The sequence below is a fragment of the Suncus etruscus genome, chromosome 5, assembly GCF_024139225.1.
Source record: "Suncus etruscus isolate mSunEtr1 chromosome 5, mSunEtr1.pri.cur, whole genome shotgun sequence".
Lineage (NCBI taxonomy): Eukaryota > Metazoa > Chordata > Mammalia > Eulipotyphla > Soricidae > Suncus > Suncus etruscus.
Genome location: NC_064852.1, coordinates 5,359,925 through 5,380,390, shown reverse-complemented (window position 1 = coordinate 5,380,390; position 20,466 = coordinate 5,359,925). Strand labels below are relative to the sequence as shown.

Genomic DNA, 20,466 nt, shown 5'->3' with positions numbered 1-20,466 from the left:
TGTTTTAAAGAATTCCTCCTTAAAATAACAGAGAAAATGTCTATCAGTTTTAAATTGAATCAAGCAAATGATAACTAAACTATTATTTCTAGGTTTATTCAGTTATTTTTTGTTTTGCCCACCAATTGGCTAACGTTAATATCCTTCTTTAGTGTTCGCACCTTTTGATTTTCTCTAATTTTTGTGATTATTTAAAGAAAATTTTTTATTATTTTTAGACTCCAATTTTGTGGTTTTTGAAGTGTTTTGCAGTTGAATTCTAGGAGAAGAAATTGGAAACAGTCTCAAACTGGGCTATTTCATGCTTTCTACACAAACTATATTTCTGAATGAATACTTAATATATCATCAATTTTCTGCTAGGCACATTACTTAGGCCCTAATGATACAGTATAAGCATAATAGTAACAGCTTTTACACTTACAGGATATTCATTTTCTCCATACTTATACAAACCTAAGAAAATGGAAGTATTGTAGTCTCTCATTTTATCATTAGAAGGATCTAATTCGAAAAGATGCATGCACAGCTATATTCATGATAGCACTAAGGACAATAGCCATGATATGGAAATATACCAAGTGTTCAACTGCAGAGATGTAAATAAAAAAAGTTGTGGTACATATTTACATAATTAATGAAATACTATGTAGATAAAATAAAAAATGAAAATTTACATTTCCCTGCAATTTGAATGGAACTGGAAGTTTCATTTGAATTACAATACATCAGAGTGAGAAAAAATGCCAAATAATCATTTTTCTGAGGTATACAAAAAGACAAAAAAGAAAATGGAAAATGGGGCCTGCGAGATAGCATGGAGGTAAGGCAATAGCCTTGCATGCAGGAAGGTGGTATAAATCCCGGCATCCCATATGGTCCCTCGTGCCTGCCGGGAGGATTCTGGAGTGTAGAGCCAGGAGTAACCCCTGAGCGCTGCCAGGTATGACTCATAATATATATATATTATGAGTCATATATATATATATTGATCTGAGGAATAGTAGAGTGGGTAGGTTTCTTGCTGCCCACATAGGGTAGTTTCCCAGAACTTCATATGGTTCTGCAAGCCTTCTAGCACTGGTCACTGAAACTGAAACCAGAGCAGGGAGTAAATGTAGCTGAGTGTATCACATCCAAATTCAAAGTCAATAGGATTCAATATTGGTTAATTTGACTGATAGGGACCAGAGAGATAGCACAGAGGCGTTTGCCTTGCAAGCAGCCGACCCAGGAACTAAGGTGGTTGGTTCAAATCCCGGCGTCCCATATGGTCCCCCGTGCTTGCCAGGAGCTATTTCTGAGCAGACAACCAGGAGTAACCCCTGAGCACTGCTGGGTGTGGCCCAAAAACATAAATAAATAAATAAATAAATAAATAAATAAATAAATAAACAAATAAATAAATAATTTGACTGGTAATTATTCAATCTTTCTGTGTCTTGAAAGCAATGTAGTAGCATAAGACATGGAAATAATTGGCATTTTCAAAAGTATGGAAATGCTCAAAAATTTATTATAATATAAACTATGCTAGGTATCATCTATTAATAAAATATAACTATACAGTTATTAAAATAAATGAATATTCCTGTTAGCATTTTATACAAAATAATACTGCCTAAATATGTATTATATTATTTTACTTGGACAATCCTTGCTGTAATTGAATATGTGAACATTAAACTGACATATGGCCAGAGAGTCAGTAGTGTGGGCAAGCTCCTTGGTATGCATATGCCTGACCCTGGTTCAATCTCAGGCACCATATGTAGTGTCCTGAGCCCTAGCAGGGGTGATTTCTGAGCACAAAATCAGGAGTAAACCCTGAGATCTTCTCTGCAACCTCGGAGGGAAAAAAGAGACAATTACTCTGACATGAATTTTATCTTCATAATCCTAAAAAAGGAAAAAAAAAACAGCCTATCTATTTTGCCTCATTACTTACATAACAGAGAATTGAACAAGTTAGTAAATTTTTCTGGTACTTAGCTTTCTTCTACTTTAACTATATGGGAATAATAACTTTCTGTCTAGAGTTTTGTGAGCATGAAGACAATGTTTATAAAGCATATGGTGTATGGCTCAATGAATTGTTACTCAATGAATGCCCTGGATGATGAAGACAATAACTGTATCAACACAATGGTGATGAGTATAATTAGGGGAAATGAAAAATTGTATATACAGAGTAATAATAATTTTTATAGGGCAGTATGAATACCTTAAAAAAGCTTACATATTTCACAAGGGAAGTGGTAATGTTCTATATTTTTAAATAATATAAAAGAAAATAAATTATGCTAATTAAGAGAAGAGAGCATAAAATAATAATACATGCTCCGCTACAAAATTTTGAAACATGCGAATACGTAAAAGACAAAATAATGTGAGCTAAAATCCTTTCTACATTATTTTTACAGAGTGAATTTAATCCATAGCATCACACACCCCCACAGTGGCTTTTTCAAGATTTCTTTATGTTAAGGAAGTCTTTTAATCACACTGACCTTGGCCTCTAGAGTCCAGAACTCATTACCAATGAAGGTTCCTTTGGGGACTATGACAAATGAGTCCATGGCTTTGGTCCAGTTTCTAATGGACACCTGTCCCAGTGACAAATACTCCTGCCCCAATGGGCTTACCTGGATGCTTTGGCTGTTAAATTGCAACCAAAGCAAAGAGAATCAGTAAAGCATTTATATGAGAAGCAAGAACAGTATCTATGAGTCTTATAACCACACTTCAATGAAGGGACTTTGAAAAGTATATAAGTAATGAGAATGGATGGGAACTCATGCAAATAATTTTATAAAGGACCAGCTTCAGAAATTATAATAATGAGGTCATTTACTTATGTGTCTTCAAAATGCCTAAAAGTTTCTTGTAGCTCCATTCTCTCACATTGTGAATCTGGGTTATCCTTGTGACTGACTTTCAAGTCTAAGATACTCGCACTTTTGCCTCAAGATACCAGCAAGTGTTATGTTTTTATTTTTAGAATGCTTTTTTTGAGTCTACATACCAAAAACTTATTGTTAAAATGAAAAAGAGAGACCATTAGAAGAAAAAAACAGTATGTCGAGTTGAAGGCTTTGACCAACTTCCAAATATATAGTTGTGACATCTTGAACCTTGTAGTCCAACTATGAATGATTCATGTATGAATCAGATAGAAGCAGTCCAGTCAATCCTTTAAATTGTGAAGAATATTAATATGCCATTGTTTTAAGTCACTATGTTAAAGGGCTGTTTGTTATACAGAAAGAGATAAATCATACATTTTCTCACAGCAATCCAGGGACTTTCCTACGTTTATTTTTCTTTCATATCTATAGAAAAATACAGATGAAGATGATGGAGTTGATGATACCTATAAATATGATATCATGATGACAAAATGACCAATGATTGTGGATTATACAATTACAAAATTTATTTTTAATAGCTACATGAGAAAATGGCTTATACTTTCATTTGTTCTGAAGTCTAAAGTCATTTGTTCTTACTTTCTTCCTCATCTACTCTTTTCACCCTGTTTAAAGAAATGGAGAATTTAACCTTGTATTTTATAGAGTAATTCACTCTCTTTCACTCATATTCGTTCAATTATTTGCCCATCAATTTATTCATCAAAATTAAATCATATCGCTTACTTAATTTAGCAGAATACAATGCTATAAATAAAAGGTGTGATAAATGTAAAGCATGGAACAGTTGCAAATGTAGTACATATATATCGTGTATATGTCAAAAATTTGCATATTTTAGATAATTTATGTATAATTTGGATAACATAAATGATCATGCATATAAATGCATAATCATTATTTATAATATATGAACATATCTATCTTTTTGAATTAGAATGAATAAAAATATATTACATGTACATACATCTGTTAAAAATTTAAAAAAATAAATTATTCCTAAGTTTTTGCTTTGATTATGTATGTGAACATAAAACATTTTATGATAATAAAAAAAATAAAGTTGATTAAAAATTGATTTATTCTTTACCTGGTTTTAATGAACTAGGTTCATATCATGTTTGTTTTAAACATCCTTGCCTTGAAATTCCAATCAGTGTTAAAAAAATGATAGAGGAAAAAGTAGATTCCAAAAAATACATATCTTTTCAGATTTAGTATTCTATTTATTCTTCTCTAGCTTTCATTCCTAGACTCTAATAGCCCTAAAGAAAGACAGCTTCCATAATTTACATAAAATGATCAGTCCCATCAGTATCATTATGAAATAAGAAACAAGAAAATATCAATATGGAACATGTGAATAATTTAATATTCAACAAAACTGCTCATGAAATGTTATGCCTCCTTTATAGAAACAGTAAGATCACTGATCAAGAGCCTTGATTACACAAGTGAACTCTAAAATAACATCAATTCCACTAATAAAAGACCAGGGAATCTCAATGAAATCCATTGATGACATGGGTTGCTGGCAGAATACCCTTTGTAGGCTGTTTAAATGAGTAAGACCTAAGTTAGCAGTCATTACCCCTTTGGAATGAATTACTTACTTCTCTTTCTCACTGCACCCTTAGGAAGTCTTATTGGGCAATATATTTTCTTTTTCTAGATTTAGCAATCGCACAAGATAATGATGCAACAAACTTCCCATTGTCTTACCGTAGAGACACTTGCCTTTTCAATATATTCAACAGTTATGTTTGGGAGCTCCCAGCCTCATCAAGAAATTTCATTTGCTAACAAGCCAACACAACAACTGTGCATTTTGTTGTTTTATCTTAAAAGCAAACTTTTAAGTGACTTAACATCCTAAGAAACCTATCATTTCATTAATCAGCCCTGCTACCAATAAGGCATCATGCAGTATTTTTAATAGACTTGTATAAAGAAAGCATAATCTATTTGCTGCTAATATGCATAGATTATTTAATTTGCTCATTGGAATATTTCTGATAGGCCATTACTATTATTCTTATGATATAATAATTTTAAAATTTATTAAGTGGTAACTTAAAGAGTATTAAGCTGCTCAAAAAAGCATGTAACTCACAAGACATATAAAAATCTGGATTAAACCTAAATTTACTATATAATCATGTACTCATTTGCTAATAGTTTGCTGATCATTATCTGTAGTCTTTCTCTCTAATATTAAAGACTATAACAAAAATCTTTTCTATGAGAATTGATATGGAAATTTCATAATGTGATATCATTACAGACATTTGTAAAACTAGTTTTTGTTATTATGAATCACCCAAGTACTTCAAAATATAATGAGAGAAAGGATTTGATAACAGGGTGTTGGTTGAAGAGGGGAAATTCTATATTTTCTGAGGTTTTCGCTAAAACATTCACTTAATAAAATGTTAAAAGTTGTAAAATAATCAACTGAAGGATCTGGATAGTACTGAGGAGATACCAAAAAAAAAAAAAAAAAAAAAAAAGCTACCCAATTTCCCCCAATGATTCAAGTCAACATTTTAAATACTCATATAAAGACAATAGATATGGATAGCCTCAGTAGAAGGCCAGTTAAGGGATGTTACCAAGGAAAAGACAAGTAATTTGTTATGCTGATTTAAATCTTATTGTCTTCTCCATTGATAATTGTTTCTAGCACTCTCTAGATTTCCTCCTTCAAGGTCCAAAGAAGACATCCTTACAATTTGGAGATCACTTCTGCAAATATATATGTCCCTTACAAAAGCTTATCTTCTATTGTTTTCAGAGCCTTATCTACGTCTGATCTTCATAAAAATATAAAGCTCTGGGGCAGAGAGATAGCATGGAGGTAAGGCGTTTGGTTCAAATCCCAGCATCCCCTATGGTCCCCTGTGCCTGCCAGGGGCGTTTTCTGAGCATAGAGCCATGAGTAACCCCTGAGAGCTGCCAGGTGTGACCCAAAAACAAAACAACAAAAAAAAACCCAAAACAAACAAAAAATAGAAAGCTCCAAATAATCCTTTTGCCAGAGAGATATATTGGCATGGCAAATTCTTTTTCTTATTCGTGTTAAGATAAGAATTTAAAGGAATTTGCAGTAGGAAGAACAGAAAAATAGCACAAGGAGACTAGATGGTCAATTTTATTTTGTTACCAAATTTTCCCTCTACAAGATGCACCTGACCATGAAACACAGTTTTTAGACGCTCTCCTTCACTGCACTTAGGCTTCAGCTCCAGCAGCATTTGCTCCATAAGATGCACTTTTCTGGGGAAAATTTATGGTACGAAAAATATGGTAGCTAAGTATAACTGGATGATAATTCAAATGATTTAATTGAAAACAAGAATCAGTTATGTTAGAGTAAACTTTTGACTAATAGTAAAATGTCTTTGACGTGGTGGGAAAGAATGAGAACTTGATTTGCGATAGAAATGGGCAAACAAAACAAACATGAGAAAATATTGTTACTTCTTATTCCATGAGGTGGGAGATTAGAAGACATTGACTCATCTTTGAAAGCTTGTGAGGCTTATTAAAAATCTCTTCCAGGTACTGTCATTTTCTTAAATGGGATATACAATCATTGGTTAAAAATGAGCATTTGTTAGGTGACTGGTGAAATGCATGACAGAGGACACAGTGAAGAGGACAAAGATAGGTTAATTAAGACAGTACTGAGGGCCCACAAGTCAAAGACCTGTGGAGAGTTGCGTGCCCTTAAGTCCGAGAGACATGGAACAAGCAATCTCAGTGGAACTTCCATATGTTAGGTGGACTATCGCAGTGCAGATCAGAGGACACAGAAGAGAGTATAAAGATAGATTTATTAATTAATTGATCCAGACTCAGCTCTGAGGGCCTGCAAGTCAAAGGGACTTAGAGTTCCAAGCATGGGGTAGGCACAAAATTTATACATTTTTAGCCCCCATATTCAGAGTACATATCCATAATCCTTCAAGGCACACATAAGCAAATAAGATGTTAGATTAAGCCATGCATCTTAATTACAAGCCCCATTTACTTGTTTTAGACTGTCCAGGACCTCAGGACATGGGGTGAATTTTCCTATCCTCATTTCAGGCACTGGGCTGCCCAATTATTTTGTTGTTGTTGTTGTTGTTGTTTTATATTCAGGACCAATCTGTGTCATGGCACTACTGCGGTTCACAAATTTAGAGGTACAGAAGCTTAGGGAAAATCTTAAAGGTAGAAAATTTTTCTAGAAAAAATAAGAGACAGAAAGAGCAAATAGTTTGAGCAATTTTCAAAAATATGGTAGCCGGTCTGTAGCAATAAGGTTGAACATCTGATGCTGTTAAGAATCTAAGTTTATTTGTCCCTTCCCCAAAAGAATATAGTAAGTAAACAACCCTTAATCACAACCTCTCTAGATTTGCATATACCTTTTACAAATGTATATCTTCCTGTACATTTGAGTATGCCTTGAAGATGTAGATGAGTTGTGTAAAGTCCAGAGAGAGAGAGAGCAGCTCTTTTTCTTCAGAAATGAATGCTTCTACTTCTCTTCTCTAGCCACCACTGCAACCTGTGGAATGCCAGCCTGGATTTGGACTGGTCAAATCATTTATTGATGTAGGAGCAATGGAGGTTGGTCTTTGTGCTTGTCCACATTCCCAAGTTCCTAAGTATTTTTCATCCTTGATGAATATTTTCAAGGCTAAAATTATTGAGGGGGCCTGAGCGATAGCACAGAGGTACGGCTTTTGCCTGGCATGAGGCTGATCTAGGATGGACCTCAGTTTGATCCCTGGAGTCCCATAGGGTCCCCCAAGCCAGGAGATATTTCGGAGTACATAGTCAGGAGTTACCCCTGAGTGTTGCCAGGAATGGCCCCAAAACAAATAAAAAAAATTTTTGGTTTTGTTAATGTTGTTTGTTGCTTGTTTTATTTCCATGAGGTTTTTATTTGTGCTATGTTTTGTTATTATTTCAAGACAGTGGTTATTGTGTGGTTGGTTTCATTATTGCTGTGGTGTTTTCAATTTTTTTGTTTGATTTTTTTAAATTTTTTAGTATTGTTGTTACGTTTTATTTCCTTTTTCCCTTTCTTCACTTAAATTGACATTGATATTTAAAGCCTATAGACAGATTCCTCCCATTTTTTGTTTGTTTGATATTTGCCCCACTTTATTTTAGTTTTTTCTTTCCTTCAAATAGGACCACACAATTTGAACCGTCTTGTTCCACCTCACAAATTCAGGGGGAAATAATGAAGGGTACGAAGACCAGACAGTCATATGAACATTAATTAGAAATTAAAAAATGATTAAACTTAAACACCAAATCCAAAACCAACAACAACAGAATCGACACCCAATCTACAACATGCTAGACACAGAGGGGACCACATATACTAATAATCTGGGGGGTAAAGGAGGGGTATATGGAATGCATGCTAGGAATAGGGGTGGAGGGAGGACAACATTGGTGGTGGGAATGCCCCCAATTCAATATCACTATGTACCTAAAATACTACTGAGATGTATTTGTAATCCACTTTGGCCAAAATAAAAATTAATTATTTTTCCTTATTCAAAAAAAAAGTTTCTCAGACTTAGTTAGAATGTAAAGGTGATAGAATGATAGCATAGCATTAGGACATGTGTCTTGCATACTGATGACATGGGATGGACTCAAGTTTGGTACACAAAAACCTATATGGTCCCCTGGCCCTGCCTGGAGCGATATCTGAATGCAGAGCCAGGAGTAACCCTTAAGCGCCACTGGGTTTTGAAAAAAAAATCAAAGAAAAGTAAAAACAAACACAACAAACAATAACAACAACAACAAAAATGAATGTAGAAAAGTTTACTGGAAAATCTAGAAGAAAAGAGAAGGAGCTACCTAAGTGAAAATGAATTTAGTATAGGACAAATTTAAACATGGCTCATTTCTGTGGAGGTTTTTATTTAAAAAAATGAGTTTTTTGTGTAAGCCTTAAATGGGTTTTTACATTTTTAACAATTGATAAAAATGTTACAAAACTTGTGAAGCAAGTTGTCTGGCTTATCTGTGTCCTTTGTGTTTGGTCATTTCCCTTAGGCATGGTCCATTATCTAATCCTCACTGGGGCAGAATTCTGTTGTTTAATTAATATATTTAGCCAGGACCCTGGTGATGGGTATGCATTAGGTCAATAGGGACAGATGGAAGTGATGATAAGGGAAAGATAAGGCCTATCTTACTTTATGAGCTCAGAAGGGAATGGTTTCCATCCCACCAGCTCAAAGGGAGCTATTAACTGTGTCAGAAGTCCATTTGGTCTGTAGCATGAGGGAGCTCTCCCACCACCCAAATCTGAGGGGTTGGACTCTGACTGGAACAAAGAATTGCTCTTTGCAGGAAAAAGGAAGTCATTACTAATCTCTGGCCAGGTTTTCCAAGTCCATGATGTTTTCCTACACACATAACAACAAGAACACAACAATAATCCTAGAAGAGGAAACAGTGAAAATAAAAATGTCTTGTTGAAAAAAGAATTTACTGAGGGGAAATGTGAGCAAAGTTGAAGAGACACTAGTCCAGAAAGAACAAGGCCTTTCCAGAAGGAGGACACATATCTCCAGTCAAGAAAGTACAGAGCATAATAAGCCCTGCAAGCTTTTACTAAGTTGTAGGGTTTGCATAAAATGCCCGCTTTTTGAATTACAATCTGTTGCTAGGATTTTGTCATGGAGAAGAGCCTTAGACTTTGAAGATTCTTTCATATCGCACACCGTGCAATGCTTAAGGGTTACTCCTGGCTATGTGCTCAGAAATCACTCCTGGCTCAGGGACCATATGGGATGCCAGGGTTCAAACCTTCTTCTCCCTTCCTCCACTCCTCTCTTTTTTTCTCCTTGCTTCCCCTCAACATCACCCTCCTTTTCACTCTTTCCCTCTCATCCTCACTCCTACTTTTCTCTCCCTGTCCCTCCCCTTCTCTATCCTTTTTTCTTCTCTCCCTTTCACGCCACCATTGCTCCTTCTTTCCTCTCTTATTCATTCTTATCTTTTCTTTCATTCATTTTTCTTCTCTCTCAGACTCCATACCCCACCAGAAGGTAATTTTATAATACTGATGCCCACTTTGAAAGGTCTATAACTTGTCTTTCAAGTAAAATGTAATTTATGGTTCTTTTTATATATAAAACTATTTCTTATAACCACGTATGCAAAATGATCCTCTAGGTTAAGTCAACCATCTTCTAACCTGTTGATTTGTTGCTAATAAAACTTTTTCATATATTTTTATTTAAAGAAAAAGCATCATATAGTTGACATAACTGATTATAGCATATTTTTCAAGATATGTGAAAGCAAAGTTATTGAGAAGAATAGAAAGAAAATAGAAAAAAACTAAAATAAAATAGGAGAAAATAAAAGAAAGAAGAGAAAGCTCAGTAGTAAGTATATTTGTGAAAATTATTGTTATCTCCAATAAAGTCAATAATATAATAGCAGAAAGTTTAGTAAGCTCTCTTATTTTTAAAGATAAGAGAATAAAAAGTGCAATACTAAAGGTGTGTATGGTAATTGTTATTTGCATAGGTACAACACATTTTTGGCATAAAAAACAAGGAGACCTTACCAAAGAAGTAGCCTGGCATAGGACCAACTACAGGCTCCAAGCATGATAAGCTGTCTAACCCCAAAGTCTTTCTTTGTGGTTCCTATAAAAGCTCTTCATAATCACAGTTGTCGCTGTCAGGTTTCTGTAGTTAAAGATCCAGGTTTCTGCACAAATTCTATGTTGAAGTTAGGGTGACACAGAGCTGACACGAAGCATCTTCTGGTTTCATCTCATCTTTAGGTGGCAATGCAGAGAATCCTACCCTGAAAGCAGGTTGTTGTTGTTGTTGTTAACAAATATTTAGGGTGTCATATGAATCCACTCTGGAGTAAGTTGATGCCAGGGCAGCAATAGGGCCTTTTCTAGTAGATGTCTTATTCCTGGTGCTGGTGAAGAAAACCATGCTGTTTCCATAAATGACATCTCAGGTCTAAGAATGGGGTTAAATGGTCAATGTTTAATCTTCTGAAGCCTAAGCCAAGCCACTATGACAAGTGTTCAGAGTGTAAGGATCCCCTATAATATAACATTTATGTATTCCTTTCTCTATTAGAAAGAACTTGTTTGCACATGTAAAATTTCCCCATTTTAATGTACTATACAAAAAAGGAACAGTGTCACATGATATTACTGGTGCATATAAGGATAAAAATAACAATCTAAATAATCTCTATAATTTGGTTCTAACAAGAACTGAGAACACTAGAGAAACTTACCTACTAGAATTCCCTACTGAATAAATCCCCCAAAATGGGGGAATGTGTTGCTCTATAAAACATTTCTGTGCCACTAACTTTATTTCTCAAAGTTGTTCCTCTCTGAAAGCAATCTGCCTCAGACTCAGAAAGCTATGACTATTGTGCTGTGAGCTCTTTTAACACTGTTTTCTTTCACTTGTCTTATTTCTTAATGTTACTTGATCTAAAGTAATGTATAAATTAGTGGCTTTTCTTTTGGCCTATGCTAGATCTCAAAAGCAAATTAATTATATAATAGCACTAAAATTTTGGAATTGCTTATTCATGTTACTCGTAGACTAGTGTGATACTACAGTGAATAAGGCTTTTTGCCTTGCATGCAGTCAGTCTGCATCCCCAGAAAATTTCAATATTTTTAAATTAACTAAAATAAATTCTCTTTTCTTTTAAAAATGAAACAAATGAGCTATATGGCTCTTAGTAATGTTTGACAATTACTCTGTATTACAATGTTTTGTTTATTGTGAAGTGTCATAGACACAAATATCATATGACTTTTTGATTATTTTTAGCTCACACCTATAATATCTGATTTTATCTAATGTCTATAATATATACTTATATATATTGCTTTACTATTTATTTTGGCTTAAAATGCACATTAATTCTCTTACAATATTGGAGGCAAACATTCAAATTAATTTTGGGGGGTTTTGGGCCACACTCAGAGACGCTCAGGGGTTACTCCTGTCTATACACTCTCAGAAATTACTCCTGGCTGGGGGGACCATCTGGGACACTGGGGGATCAAACCACAATCTGCTCTAGGTTAGCGTTTGCAAGGGAGACACTCTACTGCTTATACCATTGTTCCAGCCCCTCATATTTATTCTTAATTAATCTAAGATTAATGTCTTAAATTGGTGACAGCCATACACAAGAATAACCACATTTCTGTTTGTTTTGGGATCACACTTTGTGTTACTCAGAGCTTACTCCTGGCTATGTCCAACAGTCACTTCTGAGAGGGCCCATTACACCTTATGAAACTGAGGATCAAATCGCAATAGGCAGCCTATATGAAAGCACCCTTCAGGTGGTACTGTTCTACTTTTTTGTAAGTGTCTACTCCCTAAGAACCTAATTATAAAATCATGGCTATTTATAGTTAAACTTTTAAAAAAAGGTATTAATTAATTAATAAGCCAGAGATAAAATTTGAGTGATTCACCAAAATTTTCCAATTCTTCTATAAGCTCAGGGCAGCTAATTTTCATTGTAGAGGCCTTCATCACTGAACAAGAAAAGATGCATTAAAATAAGAAGAAGGCAAATTGACATTCAGAACCTTACCATTATTCCCTAGTGTTTCTGTGACAATTTAAGTCTAATGAATTTTGAAGATGTTAGAGTTCAGAGGCCTCTGCTTGAAGAACTGTCAACAGATAGAACTAAAGATAGAGATTCTTAGGGCACTCTGAGGTCCCAAAGAGTAGCGATGAGAAAGAAATAACTGTACAAAGGAGAATCAACTCTAGGTAATATGACTGTTTTTCTGTACCTCCTAAGCAATTGCAGACAAGCAAAGGAAGATATTGAGTCTTTCTTTAGAGGAAACGATAGAGAAAAAGGGCTGAGATAATAGGCACTTCTTTAAACTTTGAATCTCATATTTAAGTATGCACGACGCATTTTAATTATCATCCCTATTATACCATTCATCACCATGCTGCATTGTCATAAGAGGTAATAGGATGCATTGTCCCTTTCTTACGTTAAGTGTGTCAAGTACCATAAATAGGACAATTGGCATAATTGCCATAAATCCCAGAATGTGTATGTGTGGGGGTGGTAGTGGGGAAAATGATCGCCCAACTCTCTCTCATGATATTCCGGGATGAATTTGCATAATTGGGTCTAAAAATGGTTTGTCACCACTAAAAGCACTCTGAGTTCTTGCCTCTAGTTCATCGCCATTCTCATATTCCTTGAAAAGAAAGTTTTTTGAGACTTTTAGATGTTTAAAGTCTTCTTCTGCTGGCCTGTTGATATCACAAAGTAGGACTGAACTTATGAGAATGGAATTTATTTGGGTGAGGATGGAGAATAAGCAAAAGACACTTTTCATTTCCATGAGAAATATGCAAGTTAGCTTCATCTAACTACCTTTGTTCTAGAAGACAGGTTGACATATTGAAAAAAGAAGGTGAGAATCGTCCATTTAACAGGGACTTTAAATACAGTTTATGGAGAAAAGATATTTTGGGACTTTTTAGGCTTCTTTTAAAAATATACCTGAAAGCAATCATTAAGAAAGATATAAGTCATAGAAATATTGAATATGGCATTGGCAAAAAAAATTAAGGTAGAAGTTACATAACTTAGGGGAATTTTCCTCATGGCAAAGGTTAGCTGAAGTCTGTGCATGTAGAGTCCAAAGAAATTCATGAAGCTGATCTCATTATAAGATAAAGTTATGCAAATAGAGCCTTATAATATGCAAATGAAGAAAATTATTACAGACATTCATGATTTTAGTTTACATTACATTGAAGGATTTTACTTTTATCAATTACTTCATGATGGCATCAGGATTGTCCTTCCATGAACATTGTTTTAATACCCTATTAAATGCTCCTTAATTTGTCTGTTCTTTCTTAAAAGGTTCAGTTTCTCTCAAAACAGCTATTTGAGCACATTCAAAATACATAATCTTATTTCTTAATCGTCTTTTTATAGCATTTAGAGGGTTTCTTCTAAAAGTTTGGATAAATCTGCATACCACTATTTATTGAAACCACTGTTTTAATTTCTTCTCATTTCCAATAGCATAAAGCCCAAATTTGTTAGCATGCTTTAAAAAAAAATCCTTGTTGCTTTGAATTCACTCTGATTTACTGACCATTTTGTTTAGTTTTTATCCTTTTTCCTCAATCAGACTATCTCCTCTACCAACCTTTCTACTTAATTCTTTATGGATAATTTCAGTTTGCAAGTCACCATATCATCTGCTATCAGGCCAAAACATAGACCTCGTATGAATTAAGGACACCTTTTCTAGATTTATAAATTGTAACTTCTTTGGGCTAACTTCTACTAATTCTTTTGATACATATCAAGTATTATTTTCCTTAATATTTTTTAATTTTAAAAGACAACTTCTTTATGAACCTGAGACCACTTGGAACTAAAACCAAATGAAAACAGAATCCAGAGACCCAAACTATAACAAGCTAAACGCAAAATAAACCTTTACATTAGTAGTCCAGGGGGTGAAGAGTGGAGATATGGGATGCATACCGGGAAGAGAGGTGAAGGGAGATCAACATTGGTGGTGGGATGGCCCTAATTCACTCTCACTATGTTTCTGAAATACAACAGTGACTGACTTGTAGTTCACAAAATGACAACTGCTTATCTCATAAACAGGCCTTTTAGATAATCTCACTAATCATTTATTCACTAATGACTATTTTTATTCCTTAATTTTTTGTATCACAGTATAGAATACCCTCTTTTTGTCCAGTTTATACATTTATAAGTCCTTCTTGGTATTTCCCTTGATTCCATCCTGCTCTCCAAACATTTTATCCAGATACCTTACCTCAGTATAAAAAGGCATCTCGAATCTATCCATTTTTCTCCTCTTCTGCTTTGACTATTCACTTCCAACAACCTCCTTATTTCTCTCAGGTTTCTTTCCTGCTCTATTCCCCATTCCAAGCAATGAAAATCCATTCCCTATACATGATCATATAATAATTACTTCATATTGTGAATCAGATTCTCATCTTATGTGTAGAATAAAACAGCCCTTGGATGGGGCTGGATGGTGATGGATGGTGATGAATGAGAGGCCTTTCTCCTCCAGCCCGAGCCACGTGTCTGCAACCCCCTCCAGCCGGCAGGTGGGAGGGTTCAGAATAGTGGTGGGAAGAAAACTCACAGGCAGTCAGGTTTGAGGAGATATCAGCTTTATTCAAGGCCCTGGCCATTATATGTGGCCTCTCATAACCTTTTATGCTAGATCCTTATTCAGCCCTGCATTATACCTTGTCTTTCAGCCATCTCTCCTCTTGCTGCTTCTCCTCTATTCCTCTTGCTAAATCTCCCTCAATCCAATCCATTCTCCAAAACAATAAGAAGAGTATAGAGTCTCCTATAACACTGTGTAAATAAAAATCAATTCAAGATAAATGGAATACTTTGATATTAGATCTAAATTTATAAATTATATTGAGGAAACATAGGCCAAACAATTCAATGCCATTTGCCAAAAAAATAGAAGTAAAAATAAACAAATGGGATTACATAAATAAGAAATTTTTGAGTTAGAAACGATGACTAGAAGTAAAAGCTATTCCACAGATTGGACAAAATAATTATCTACCACTCATGTGGCAAAAGCTTAAAAATCACTTGTAAATATTAACAAAAGCAACAACAAGGCAGTTTCATCATAAATGAGATTAAATAAATAAACAAGTAAAAAGCTTACTTTAGGTTTATAGATGTAGCAAAAATTATTCATTTGTCATTAAACAAATGCAAATAAAAACAACAATAATTATCTCTCCAAACCGGAGAGATTGCCACACCTAATAAACAAACAAAACTCAGCAGTTCTAGCATTAAAGGTGGGGGGGAGAAAACATCATCCACTGTTGGGAATGCTTGATGGCTAAATTTGGTTGAAAACAATATGTGCACTTTACAAAAGTATACCAAAAATTGTGGTTTCCTATATCCTAGTGATTATACTTCTTGATGTAACCCCAAGATCTCAACCACTACATTGAACAGATATGTGTGTTCATTGAACAATCAGAGTAACCAAGACTTGAAAACAACACAAGTATCAATAATAGAAGAAAGTGTGCTGTAAATAACCAGTAAAATATTATTAAACAATAAAAAGAGAAATTATGTAATATGCTGTTCATGAATATATCTAGATTAGTGTTAAGATGCTGAGTGAAGGGGCCGGGTAGGTGGCGCTGGAGGTAAGGTGTCTGCCTTGCAAGCGCTAGCCAAGGAAGGACCGCGGTTCGATCCCCCGGCGTCCCATATGGTCCCCCCAAGCCAGGGGCGATTTCTGAGCACATAGCCAGGAGTAACCCCTGAGCGTCAAACGGGTGTGGCCCAAAAACCAAAAAAAAAAAAAAAAAAGATGCTGAGTGAAGTCAGTTGAAAGGAGAACATATACAGCATATTCTCTCATATATAGGATATAAAATAACATAGTGGGGATTTAAAAAAAGCCAAAAGAATAGAATCTGAGAATTGGTATAGCAAACTAAGCTCACCAAGGTTAAGGTGTAGCGTTTGATTGGGAGGGGCTCTGGCTAATAAGTGGAGATTAGTAGTTATTCTACTGATGGGAATAAAATTAGAAAATGTTATTCACAAAACTCTATCTTTAACATATTCTAAATAGGGGCCAGTGAGGTGGCGCTAGAGGTAAGGTGTCGGCCTTGCAAGCGCTAGCCAAGGAAGGACCGCAGTTCGATCCCCTGGCATCCCATATAGTACCCCCCCCCCAAGCCAGGGGCAATTTCTGAGTGCTTAGCCAAGAGTAAACCCTGAGCATCAAATGGGTGTGGCCCAAAAAACAAAAAAGCAAAAAAAATACTTTTTTTTTTTTTTTGTGGTTTTTGGGTCACACCCGGCAGTGCTCAGGGGTTTTTCCTGGCTCCGTGCTCAGAAATTGCTCCTGGCATGCACGGGGGACCATATGGGACGCCGGGATTCAAACTGATGACCTTCTGCATGAAAGGTAAACGCCTTACCTCCATGCTATCTCTCCGGCCCCTAAAAAAAAAAAATTATTCTAAATAGCGGTGCCCCAATAAAGATTTAAAAATAATATATAGTTTTGAATGAATAAATGAATGGTATAATTCAAAACTGTAAAATTTCAAAAAAGGGGAAAGTTATTTACAAGGGCGAGGTTACAATTTTCACGTTTCCATCTTTTTTAATTTGTTTGATTAATTTATAAAATATATTTTTATTATGACAATGTATTTATAGGATTGTTTCTAAAAGTTTTTTAGGCATGCAATAGCTCAACATCAATTCCCATTATTCTGCCCATCCCTCTACCAATATCCACAGGTCCCCTTCTAGCCCTCAGCCTGCATATAGCAAATGTATCTCATATTGCTTGCTTCAAAACGATTTAAAGGAATGGCAAATGAATTATTAGAAATAAATCAATAAAAGTACATTAGTGTTGATTTATGATTATGTGATTTTAACCTATGTCAATAAAAAATTAAGTCATTTAATTTAATAATATACACTTTATGCAGCTAGTTATGATAAAACAATTTCAATTGATTTAACTTAGTTGCCCAGTAATTATATTCAGCAACTCTTCATATGTAAATTTTTGTTTCCTAACAGGGACTCTTCAAAGGGTGCTCATGAATTCAGGAGATACACCCAGTGTTCCTCAACCTATTAGGCTCTTGTGTCACTTCTAGGGCCTAAGGGTGCAGTCTTCCTCAAGTCCTGAAGTGACAGGGCTTACAAAGACCATGATGGTACTTGGGGAATATGGAGTATCATGGGACAAACTTGGGCATTTGCTCACATTTTCATATAAATTAAAAGAAAATATCAAAATAAAGATTTTCATAATACTGAAGGAAAATATTTGGAGTAAGAATGTTATTATTTAAATATCAGCTCTCGAGGTGACTGTAAGATTAATTGTCACTAAATTTCTCTTCAATCTTGTCAACTAGGAAATGGTATAATGATACCTTTCTTCAGGCTTCTCATGGTAATGTTGTTATTGTTGATGATGATGTTGTTGCGTGTGTTCATATTGTGAAATGCACAGGACTTCTGTAAAGGTGTTTTAGTACTTCTCATAAATATTTGCTTATCGAATGAGTAAACTATAGCTTTAGCATCATTTTTTTCTTTTCTTTTTCTTTCTTTCTTTTTTTTTTTCATTTTTGGTGTTTGGGCCACACCCAGAGGAGCTCAGGGATTACTCCTGACTCTGCACTCAGAAATCATTCCTATCAGGCTCAGGGGACCATATGGGATGTTGGGGATTGAACCGAGTCCATCCTGAGTTGGCCACATGCAAGGCAAATGTCCTATCACTGCATTATTTCTTCAGCCCCTAGCATCATTTAAAAATATTTTCTCTTTGGTTTCACTTTATTATAACAATGGAAGTTATTTGGCTGTGAATATACATTTGGAAATTACTTTTCTTTTCAACTTTTCTAGAAGCCAGTTCCACCTTAATGTTGTTTATCATAAAATTTTTCTTTTTAAAAAAATATGGAATGCTTCACGAATTTGCAGATCATCTTTGCGCAGGGGCCATGCTAATCTCTGTATAGTTCCGATTTTAGTATATTGCTGCTTAAGCGAGCACCAGAGTACTATTTTAACAAAAAGTTACTTCTACTTTTCCCAAATGACATATATAAACCATGTGTCTATTTCTGTGAAATCTTATCTCAATAAAATTGATGGAAGGGTGTGGTAGAAAGAGTAATTTTAAATCAGTTTCAATCTATTGCTGTAAGGCAGATTAAATGATGTTTGCATTCAATTGAGAAAAAGAACTGAACTACTCAATAACCACTCACTCAAAGTGTCCATTGTCTATTCTCTGAAGAACTTTCAGTAGTTAAACTTTACTGACTCAGACTTAGAGGAAAATTATTAAAGCTTCAAATGTGAGATAAATAAGATCAGAAAATCTAATAGGCAACATGGTAACTATAATTAAAAACATTGACTTGTATAAATGAAATTTGTTGAAAGAATATATAATAATATTTTAATTCATTTTTAAATGCATATATGTAAATGGCAGGTGTGTTAATTAACTAATTTGGGGAGAAAGGCGATTCTTTTAAACATATATCTAATCTTCATGTTTACTTTTATCATTTATGCGTCATTCGAATGTGAAAATGTTAAGGTAATTAAAAGCAAAACAATTGCTACATTGACTGTGATTTATTGACCAGTATAATAAATTATTCTAATTCCTAATTTCGTATTGAAAAATTAGAATAAAAATCTTCTGTACTGATGAACATTGTATATAGATAAAAAAGCATAAATCCATTGCTAGCTGTACTGTCAAGGTTTAAAAGATTTTTTAGAAATAAAATAGATGTTTTATATTCACAGGAATTTGAATTTACTCTATTAGAACTTCTAAAACATTTTAAATGCTTTGACACTAAGGACAAAGTGTTTATTTTGTTAATGTGTCTAATACATACTTTCTTATGATAGTTTTAGAATTCTGTCACTTGCTTTAGTGATTGGAAAGCTTTATATTCTTCACAATTAATAATGGTCCTTGCTATGCCTTGAACGGTAGTCTGTTTGAGTCATGTCTTCTCCATGACCCTCTCAAATAGCTATCTCCCTCCTAACATCTTCTGATTGTATTAATAGTAACACATTTATGATGTCACAGTACTGTGTAAATAATTAGCATGTAGCATTTTCTTTTATGATATTGTAATTATTCCATTCTATACTATTTTATACTTATGTTAAATAAGGACATCTTGACAGATTCATCATGATCTTTATTGATAGAATATTAAAATGACAATTATAACCTGGGACTGGAGCAATAGCTTGTCTAATATTATAGACTATAGATATATACATTCTATAGGTATAGTTTATATATAGACTATATATAGATATATAGACTATATATTATAGTAATAATATATAAAGGAATATATAATAGGGTAATACAATATGGGCTATAATATAATTTTAAAATATTTGTTTCATAGAAAATTAGTTATTAGTATACCTATTTTATGAATATAAATGAGATTAAGCTTATGTCATATTAGTATGAACACGGAATTAGATAATTTATCTTAGAAGAAGCCTGGCTTTTAGTTGGAAGACTCTTTAGCTACCATACCAGTTTAGCTCAGTGTTTGACCCTTTAACTTTCACCAGATATTTTCGACTTGCATTAAAGATTAAATTTAAGAATATTAGGGGAAGAACTTTGGCCTAACCATTGTCCAATAAATGCACAAAGCAAATGGGTGAGATCCAGATTAATGAGGCCTACACAAAGTTCCAGTGGTGTTAGTAGCCAATTTTATTATGATTCATTATTACAGCTCATAATAGTCATAATTATAGTCTGAACTATGTCTCTCAGTTATATAATTTTCTCTGACTCAGCCTACAGCACTGAGTTTGAAAAAGATATGGTCTTATGAGACAA

The 20,466-nt window shown here is 34.3% G+C and overlaps 1 non-coding gene across 1 annotated transcript; it reads right to left on the bottom strand.

Annotated features, from left to right (window-relative positions):
• Positions 1–18,512: 18,512 nt before the first annotated feature.
• LOC126009760 (U6 spliceosomal RNA) lies at positions 18,513–18,614 on the bottom strand. Its single transcript, XR_007495971.1, has one exon. It is a non-coding gene; the product is annotated as a U6 spliceosomal RNA (small nuclear RNA).
• Between the last annotated feature and the right edge of the window lie 1,852 nt (positions 18,615–20,466).